The 10,000-nt window shown below is 30.7% G+C and overlaps 1 protein-coding gene across 2 annotated transcripts in view; it reads left to right on the top strand.

Moving 5' to 3' along the window:
• The window catches only part of GABA-B-R2 (gamma-aminobutyric acid type B receptor subunit 2), a 266,033-nt gene that overhangs the window by 53,447 nt on the left and 202,586 nt on the right, over positions 1-10,000 (top strand). The gene's annotated exons all lie outside the window — the stretch shown is intronic.

Raw genomic sequence — 10,000 nt, forward strand, 5'->3', positions numbered from 1 at the left:
AGTTCGTTTTTATTTATTTTCTGCATGAGCCCTATAGAAAAATCCCCGTGTTATTATCCGAAATTGTTTTCCTTTTTTTCTTTCTTTCTTCCGTTTTTCTTCTTTTTCCTTTTTTTTTTTTCTTCTTCCTTTTTTTTCTCTTATTTCTCTCTCTCTCTCTCTCTCTCTCTCTCTCTTTCTCTCTCCCTTTTTTTTCCAGCTTCTCCATCGACTGTCACTAATATAATATACCGTAAATCGAAAAGATAAAAGCTTTTACTCGTTTTTTCGATTGCCATGATAAGAGCCTCCTACTCGTTTCGAAATGCATATATCGTTTCACTTTCATTGAGCGCTTTTTAAAAGATAAACGTTTGTTTAGATTTCCATTTGTTTTTTCCTTTCTTTCTGATTTTCTTTTTTTTTTTTTTCTCTTTCATTTTCTTTTTCTTTTTATCGAAGGGCAAAGGGAGGGGGAGGGAAGCGAGGATAGAGGTTTGGCGACGCGCTTTAACCCGATACGATTATTATCGGCAGCTCGTTCAATGTTGCTTCTTTTTTTTTTTTTTTTTTTTTTTTTTTTTTTTTTTTTTTTTGAATCGATACCCCTACTACTCCGATAAACTTACGGATAAATTTATTAATCCATTAAATATTACTTTTAATAGAATATCGCAATAGTTATTACATAATTTCAAATGAAAAACGTATCGCGAATATTATAAAAGAAATGGCTTTTAGTATCAATATGAAAATGTACAACATATATATATATATATATATTTTGCTCCTACGAGAGAATCACTCGTGGACGATGATAGGTGGAATTTCGAAATTTCAACAGCTCTTCCAACTAGACACAGTTATCAGAGCATACTGATGATATTATTTCCTAGTATTAACGTCTCCATTCTCACGACAAAACTTTGATGCGCTTCTGTACGATACAATAGGATATATACCATCCTTCGACATTCCTCTCTCTCTCTCTCTCTCTCTCTCCCCCACTCTCCCTCTCTCTCTCTTTCTCTCTCGTAGGAGGATAGTAGTGATCAGTTGGCCACAGTTCTACAGGAATAGAGTTTCATGACGAAACTCTCGAGAACGCAGACATTGACCATGCAATGGAATCTATTTGAGAGATTAAAGCTCGCATTTCGTCTCCATATCTCTTCATCTCTCTCTCTCTCTCTCTCTCTCTCTCTCTCTCTCTCTCTCTCTCGTGCGTAAAGTAATCTTTGGTACTGCATCTATTACACTCCATCGATTTTCAGAAACGAGATCAAATAAATTAGAAAGTCGATCGAAAATTCTACAAGCAGACCCCGAAGTTAGTCCTAATGAATTTTAATGCGTTCTATCGAAGAAAGTGAACGTTATTTAAACAACTGCACCACTTGGTAGCACCACTCTCGACAACGATTTATTCACTCGGCGAGGAATAGTATAATAGCTTTCTCATTCCGTATGATAGCTCATTATTTGCTTTTTTTCTTCTTTTTTTTTTTTTTTGAGATGTTATTTAAAGAAGAGAAAAAAAAATGGAAGGAAATTAATTAGACAAGAGAATAGGATTATCGAATTGAATTTTTTATGGTATTTAATAAGCAAAGATCGGGAGAAATATTTTTGAAAATTTGCACTATGCATTCGTTTTCGAATTTATTGTAGATATTTAAGCAAAGATAAATTGAAGAAAAAAGAAGAATGAAAGTTTGTTTCAATTGATTCAGAAAGAGGATTTTGAAAAACAAAAATTCTAAAAGATTCGTCACTTTCATGCGTTACTTTATAATATACTACGATAATAATAATTGTATTCTTAATAAAATAATACTATACTATAACTATCATAACGATTGTATATTGAATGATAATAATTAGAATTCTTTTCTTTCTTCTTTTTTTTTTCTTTTTTTTTTTGAGTTAGAAAAGGAATATTCTTTTTCTTTTTTTTTCCCAGACAATTTTTCCTTTTATTTTTTTTTTTCAATTTTACATCTATAATATTTAAAAATATTACAGTTACAATGCATTAATTGTATTATGTAATATATTTGTTGAACAAAATCGAAGATTGTCATTTATGATATTTCATCATTATTGTCGATCAGACGAGAGAGAGAGAGACTTCTAATTCGATATTAAAAGTCTTCGACGCTTTCGAACATGAAATATAATATATTATAAACAAAATAGGAAAATTAAAGATAATGAATTCACGTTTGAGAATGAACATGAGAAAAGATATATTTTATTTTTCATTGTAAATTGAATTGTGTTAATATTAATCGATAGGATAGCTCATTACAATTTCTTGTCGCGCGTATTTACAAAAATTAAGTTGAAGAAATAAAAGTAAAGAAAAGATAAATTCGGTGTCGAGATTCGGAGGCCGATAGGAGGAAAAAAGATTGGGATGGGGGTTGGGGGGATGATAGAGGAAATGTTAAAGCGAGAACCAAAGTTTACATACTCGTTGAAACGGAAGCCATTAGACGCAAGTTAGTTAACCTTATTAACCCCTTCTTAGAACGTTCAACCTCCTCGTACATTTACAATGTTTCTTTTTTCTTTCTTTTTCTCTCTCTCTCTCTTTCTTTCTTTTTATCGCATAACGTACTTACACATATCGGTTCGTTCCTATCGCGCTCTGACTAACTGCTGTTTGCCAGGTGGTGCGAGTCAAAGGAGAATCGACCTTCCTTCTCTTCTTTCTCTACAATGCAAAATCCTATAGTTGTGTGCTACTAGTCGATAAATTCAAGGATAATACACGTACATACATATATATATATATATATATATATATATAAAAATACATATATATGTTTGTATACATATTGCGAAGCGACAGACTCCCATCGTAGACTTTTACTTTTTTTTTTTCTTTTTTATTTTTCTTTCTCTTTTTCTCTCGATGAAAAGAGAAAAAAAATCATATTGAACGACTCTTATATCACGTGTCATATAAAATGATTTATGTTACGTACAACGATTTATTATTTTATATATTTGCAAGAAAAAATATCAACGTGATAAACAATCAGAGAAAGACAGAGAGAGAAAGAGAGAAAGAGAGAAAGAGAGAAAGAGAGAGAGAGAGAGAGAGAGAGAGAGAGAGAGAGAGAGAGAGAGAGAGATGTATAAAGGGTAACATTTTTTATTCGTCTAATAATTCGTGTAACAAGAAAATCATAATTTGCAACTCATGATAATATCAAACAAATTTCTCGAAGCTGTGTTAAAAAAAATTGATAAGAGAAAAATAAGAATGATTAATTAATATTTAATAAGAATCTAATTATCAATCCAATTTAAGAAATTACTTTACGAGATCCGAATATTTCGGAATAATTTGAATGTCTTTCTGGGTATACCGATAATCCTAAGGAAAAAAAAAAAAAAGAACAAAAATTGATGCAGAAAGAAAGTTAAATTTATTCTCTGATAAATATTCATGCGAATTGAATTTTCTTTTTCTTTTTTTTCCTTTTCATTTCTTTTTCTTTTTTCTTTTTTAAGTATTAGATGGTCCGGAAAGTAATGTCGCTTTCTTAAATTAAATTCAAACGAATAAATTTTTAACAAGTTTTTATTTTTAATCACTATCAAATATCGACACGCGCAGAAACGACATTACTTTCCGATCCATCTAATAATTCGTTCAACGATATTCACAAAAAAGAAAATAAAGTAGGAATTAACGAATAAAGCCTGCGATAACAACGAATAAAGCTTCTATTGATATAACACAATGCAAATCATCAATTGCGTGATACGTATCACATGAAGTATTATAATATCTAAAGGATGATGTTTGATAAAAGTAATACCTGTTAATCCATTTACGATGAATGAAAAAAATTAATCCTACTTATTCCTATCGATATTATCAAAAACAATAATTATTATTTAATTTGATTCGATAAAATTGTTGCCGATCGTCGTTCGAACGTTATACTTGAATAAACAAATAAATTAAGAAAAAGAAAAAAAAAAAAGAAAAAATGGAAAGAAAATAAAAAAAAAAAAGAAATTAATATCTTAGGATAGATCATTTCTAATGAGCCCAAAAAAATTTCTTTCTTTCTTTCTTTCTTTCTTTTTTTTTTTCCTTATCACCTTCGTACGTAACAATATGAGAAATTAAATCGAATCAAATCGAGATAATATTGAAACGTAAAGTTAATTTCAGGATTTATCAAATAATCAAAACGAACGTCGATATAAAATTTCTGTTTCGTTCGTTTGCAGGATACAAAAAAAAAAAAAAGAAAAAGAAGAAAGAAATAATGTATTATATCAAGATTTTTATCTGACTTTAATCATAATAAATTGATAATAGATTCGTTTAATACAGTCGGATAATGTATTAGTAAAATAAAGTAATTAGTAAAGCAAAAGAAAAATTTTCAATCGATTGTAAAAAAGAGAGAAATAAGAAAAGAAAAGAAAAGAAAAGAAAAGAAAAGAAAAGAAAAGAAGTCGAAAAAAATTTTGTTCACGAATGAACTTTAATACATATACACGTATGTACGTACGTGTTTTAAAAATTGTACAAATGAAGTTGAATTATTGCAATTGCAAATGCAATCGACGTATTTAAAATTCCTGCGACGTGTCGAGTGAACAAATGTTTTTTTTTTTTAATCCATCGATAGGGGGATTTTGTCCAATAATGGATGGGTCGAAGGGAAAAGAATGGGAGAAGAGATTGGACGGAACGGATGGTTGGTGGTACGGTGGAAGGGAAAAAAAGGGGGAGGGCTTTCAAAGAGAGCTAAGATTTTTCGAATGAAAAATCTTTGTAACACTTATCGCGTTTTAACATCCTCATTGTCGTTTCTACGATTTATACGTATTATTTCCGAAACGATTCATATTTCTCTCTCTCTCTCTCTCTCTCTCTCTTTTTTTCTAACAAAATAAAAAAAGCGAGCCAACCTTCTTGGCTCCTCGTAAATAAGCAAAGTCTTCATCGATCGAGGTTTCTGTACGATGGGAGGAGAAGGGAGTAGGGGTGGGGGTGGATCGAAGGAACAACGAACATTACCAATACATTCACGATCGAGTCTATTTATGTGTGTTGAGTTGCTGCTACTATTTGATTGGTTATTGGCTGTGTGTGTTGTATTCGCTTTAAGAAAAGAAAAGTCACCGTTCTGCCACTTAGTCCCGCAACACGTAGACTCATACTACTGACTGTATACTATTACTTATCTTACCACTTATACTATTTATACTCTCTCTCTTTCTCTCTCTCTCTTTCTCTCACACATATATAGGGTGGCCTACTCGAAGTTTTATAGAAATTCTATTCATCGACATGATGCTACGTAAAGAACTACGTAAAATTAACTCTTTTGTTCTTTTTTTTTGTTTTCTTGATTCTTTTTTCGTTTTTTTTGTTTTTTGTTTTTTTTTTTTAATTCTTTCCATGTCCATTTATTTTAAATCGAACAAATCAAATCTTCAATTTTCGAATGTTGTTAGAACGTTTAATATAAAAAAGAAAAAAAGAAAGAGAAGAAGCAATAAAAAGGTATAGAGAAAGGATTAACCTCTAATGTTTGTTTTTTCTTTTATTTCCATTTTTTTTTTGTTTTTTTTTTATTCTTTTTTTTATGGGAATGCATCGAACGAATCATTTTATTTCACAATGTATCCTCTAATCGAGCTAAGATAAGATTTCTTTCATAGAACTTCAAAAAAAAAATCTTCTAATTTGATATTAAAAGAAAAAATTAAAAAAAAAAGAAAAAAAAAAAAGAAAAAAAAACAAGAAAAAAAATTAAATGTCAAATGTCACATGTCTCAATGGGGGAGGGAGGAAGGGGGGGCGTGCTTGAGGTGGTAGACTCGCTCATAACGATTTCAATAAAAACAATAAGCGAACACTTTAACGTGAGACCACCCTGTACGTTGGTTATACCTCTATTATCGATATACATATATACGTATACAAGTGAGATAGCGTGTTGGAAACGATATAAACGGGGGCTCTCTTTCTCTAGAGTAGTGTAAGGCTAAAGAATTATGTTACCGTGCCAAGGCCTAACCTTGGAATGGAACACAGCCATATATGAATACTGTATGAGACATTATTACTTTGATTCTCTCTGATCGTATCTCTCGTTTTTACTACTTTAACAGTTTAAGGAGAGCCCATTGCCGTAAATAGATAGATAGATAGATAAATAGATAGATAGATAGATAATTAGAAAAAGAGATAGAGGAAGGAAGAGTCGACAATCGATCAAGGAGTAATTTAAAAGGTGGGGGGAAGGGTGAAAAAAGAAAAAGAAAAAAAAGCTAACGTTGAAAAGAGTGCGGGATTTTTTCTTTTCATTTTTTTTCTTATACTATTCTCTCTATTTTTCTCTAATTTCTTCGTTTGTATTATTGTTTTTATTATTATTATTATTATTATTATTATTATTATTTTTTTTTTTTTTTCTTTTCATTTTATTCAGTACCACGTACTCTATTCGATTATGATCGTTCTTCTTTCAATTATAAATATCTTCGATAAGATCGTCTAAGTGGTATGGGAAATGTTACTTTCTCTTTCTCTCTCTTTCACTCTCTTTTTTTCTCTCGCTTTCTCTATCACTCTTTCTCTCTCTCTCTCTCTTTCTCTCTCTTTTTTTCTCTCGCTTTCACTATCACTCTTTCTCTCTCTCTTTCTCTTTCTCTCTCTCTCTCTCTCTCTTTCTCTCTCTTTCTCTCTCTCTTATCCGATTCTACCACAGTATTGTTTCGTGACGGCTTATCGATCCGTTTTGATGTATACTCTATATGTATTATAGTATCGTATACTCATGCGGGATGAGTTTTTTTTTTTTTTTTTAAATTGATATACCTAAATATCGAGAGAAAGAGAGAGAGAGAGAGAGAGAGAGAAAGGAAAAAATGCATTTTCGAAAAAGTAAGTTCGATACGAAAGTTGTTCGATTTTCATAGGGTTGAGGGGGTGGTGAATGCAACGACATCATTTCTTTTCGATTCCGTTGAAAGTTTCTTCCAACGGAAAGATTCTTTCTGGCGAAAGGTCACTTCAAGAACAACTTCGGCTTTTTTTTTTAATTCCTATTCTATTTCTTTTTCTTTTTTACGAAAATTTTTCTAATGGTCTTATTAAAACAAAAAAAGAAAAAAACAAAAAAAAAGAGAAAGAAAACAAACAAAGAAACAACTTTGATCTAAAATATTTGCTTGATCCAGCCTTTCAGATTGATGTGTCATATTATCCATATCCCTTCATACCACACACTCATAAAATTAAGAAGAAAAAAAAGAAAGAAAGAAAGAAAAACCAATAAAGTTTCGTTTGAAACTTTCTTTAAAAAAAAAAAAAAAAAAAAAAAAAAAAAAAAAAAAAAAAAAAAAAAAGCAGAACAAAAAAAAAAGAAGGCGTTTTTTTCTCTTCCGAGATATTTCAATTTAAAGAAAAAAGAAAAAGGAAACGAAAGCATTCAGCAGGTATGCTCTATCGTTTATGGGGATGTCACGAGAATGAAGAAAAATATGAGATGTTTATAGGAGTGGATAGATATAAAAAGAAAAAGAAAAAGAAAAAGAAAAAGAAAAAGAAAAAGAAAAAAGAAAATAGATCAAGATAGGATGAAAGTATAAAACCGTTTGAAATATAAACAGTTGGTCACTGGAATAAGAATGTCGTTTATTTTCTTTCTCTTTGAATGCCATTATTTATCAATGGTGAACGTTTTCGATAACCATTGTCATCATCTCCATCTCCATCTCCATTACTATCACTATCACCACTTACTTAACTCTCTCTCTCTCTCTCTCTCTCTCTCTGTCTCTCTCTGCGTATGTGTGTGTGTGTGTGTGTCTGTGTGTTATTCGATGGAACATCAAAAATTCTTTTCAATATATTTTCGGGATATCAAGTTTTTCAATTTGCATATAAAACGTCAGAGATTTTACCTACGTATATATAATATACATATATTTTATTTGTTTCTCAAATTTCATATCATTCAATAAACTTCAGGAATCTAATTAAATCAATATTTCTTTATGTGTGTAATATGTGTATGAATTAAAAATCATACAAAAATTAGACAATGCACTCGTTCTTTTTTAATTTTTCTTTTCTTTTCTTTTCTTTTCTTTTCTTTTCTTTTCTTTTTTCTCTCTATTTTTATTTTTATTTATTCATTTTTGTCTTTTTCTTTTCTTTTTTTTTTTTTTTTTCATTCTAAACAGAGAAAGACGACCGACCGATATTATGTTAAATGGTAATGAAGATCGTTCAATTTCGTTCAGTAATGTTTTATCGGCACACTATTGAATTCATACATAAAGGAAATGTTTATATAGGGGATACGTACTCGATACGGTTTTAAAAACGATTGATAGGGACAATAGTATTACAATCGATTCGAGTGCTCTCATTGACAATGTAAATTTCCTTTTCCAACCATATAAGAACGTTTGATTCCTTCGAGGAATTAGAATATCATAATGATTTGATAATTTCTTTTTTTTTGTTTTTTTTTTCTTCTTTTAACGATTAAAGTAATAATATGATCCAATAAAATGGTCTTTGTAGAAAATTTATTTCTTTGCATCGTATTAAATGTATCAACGATAAAAAAGAAAAAAAAAGAAAAGGAAAGAGGAAAGAGGAAAGAAAGCAAAGAAAATAATACTTGTTCAAACGAAATAATTCGTAGACGAGAAGTGGAATCATAGGATTCGTTCTATGTCTTTGATTTCAATTTATTACGCATCTTTGCTCAAGCTAGCACTTCTCGTTAATTTTTTTTTTATTTTTTTATTTTTCCTTTTTTCGATCGTCAATGAACATCCACGATTACATATATATTTTGCACGAAATGTTTTCGGACGATGCCCAACAATGAAAAATTCTCCATTATATCGTCGTCGTCGTCGTCGTCATCGTCGTCGTTTTGTTTAATCGGTATCACGAATGACTTTATTTTCTCAAATATTTTTCTCTTTTTCTTTTTCTCAGATTCGTTAACGATATGCGCCTGTGCATTTGCGCGAACAAATATACAACGTCACGTGACAACGAAGTATCGAAAAACCGATCGTTTAACAGATTTTTATATCGCGTTTCAATCTGCACGAGTAGAAAGCGTTACATATTAAAATTTTAAGAAAGATATTTTCGATTCGTACGTTTCTTACGTATTTTAAAATCTAATCGTCTATTAATTCTATCGACGATCAACAATATCGATAAAATAATTATTTTAAATGAAAAGAAAGAGAGAGAGAGAGAGAGAGAGAGAGAGAGAGAGAAAGAGTGAGTGATTGAGTGAGTATAATTATATTATATAAATAACATAATGTTGTGTCAAATTGTTAAGAGATAAGAAAAAATATACGGGATATTTGTAGTAGTTGTGATCTGTCTCTCTCTCTCTCTCTCTCTCCCTCTCTCTCTCTCTCTTTTTCACACTCGAAGAAGAAGAGGACTTTAAGTATGGTATCGAACGGGAGTCCTTATGTCGTAAGAGAATGTTATCGAGAACGCTGCTTCTGCTGCTGCTATTGTAATTGGGTACTCAAGGTCTAGAGGTTCCGGATACTTGACATTACGATCACCTCAAAGTTCATAGACTGGTTGAGTGTGTGTCCGTGATAAGTACAAGAACCATTCATAGTACCTGGGCTAATTCTTCCAGGATATTAAACTTTAGATCTCTTTTCCTATATCCGTGTAGATCGGCAACTTCTCCCACAAAGGACAAGTTTATATTGTTTTCTCGTTATAAACGAGATTTCTGTACCTTCCGCTTATTTCTATCGATATGATAATTCATCGTTTGCAAGTACGAGTCGTATACGATTGCAAGATTCATAGACCTTTCATTTCTTTTGTCTATAATTCTTTTCTTCCTTTTTTTTTCTTTTGTCCCTCTTTTATATCACCCATTTTTCTTTCAACCTTCTTGCCATTCGATCGTTAACTCGATCACCGATATGAATATTAATTGGTCGCTTAGCATACGCTTTTTAT

Source organism: Vespa mandarinia, chromosome 9, assembly GCF_050613455.1.
Source record: "Vespa mandarinia isolate Hongniang chromosome 9, ASM5061345v1, whole genome shotgun sequence".
Lineage (NCBI taxonomy): Eukaryota > Metazoa > Arthropoda > Insecta > Hymenoptera > Vespidae > Vespa > Vespa mandarinia.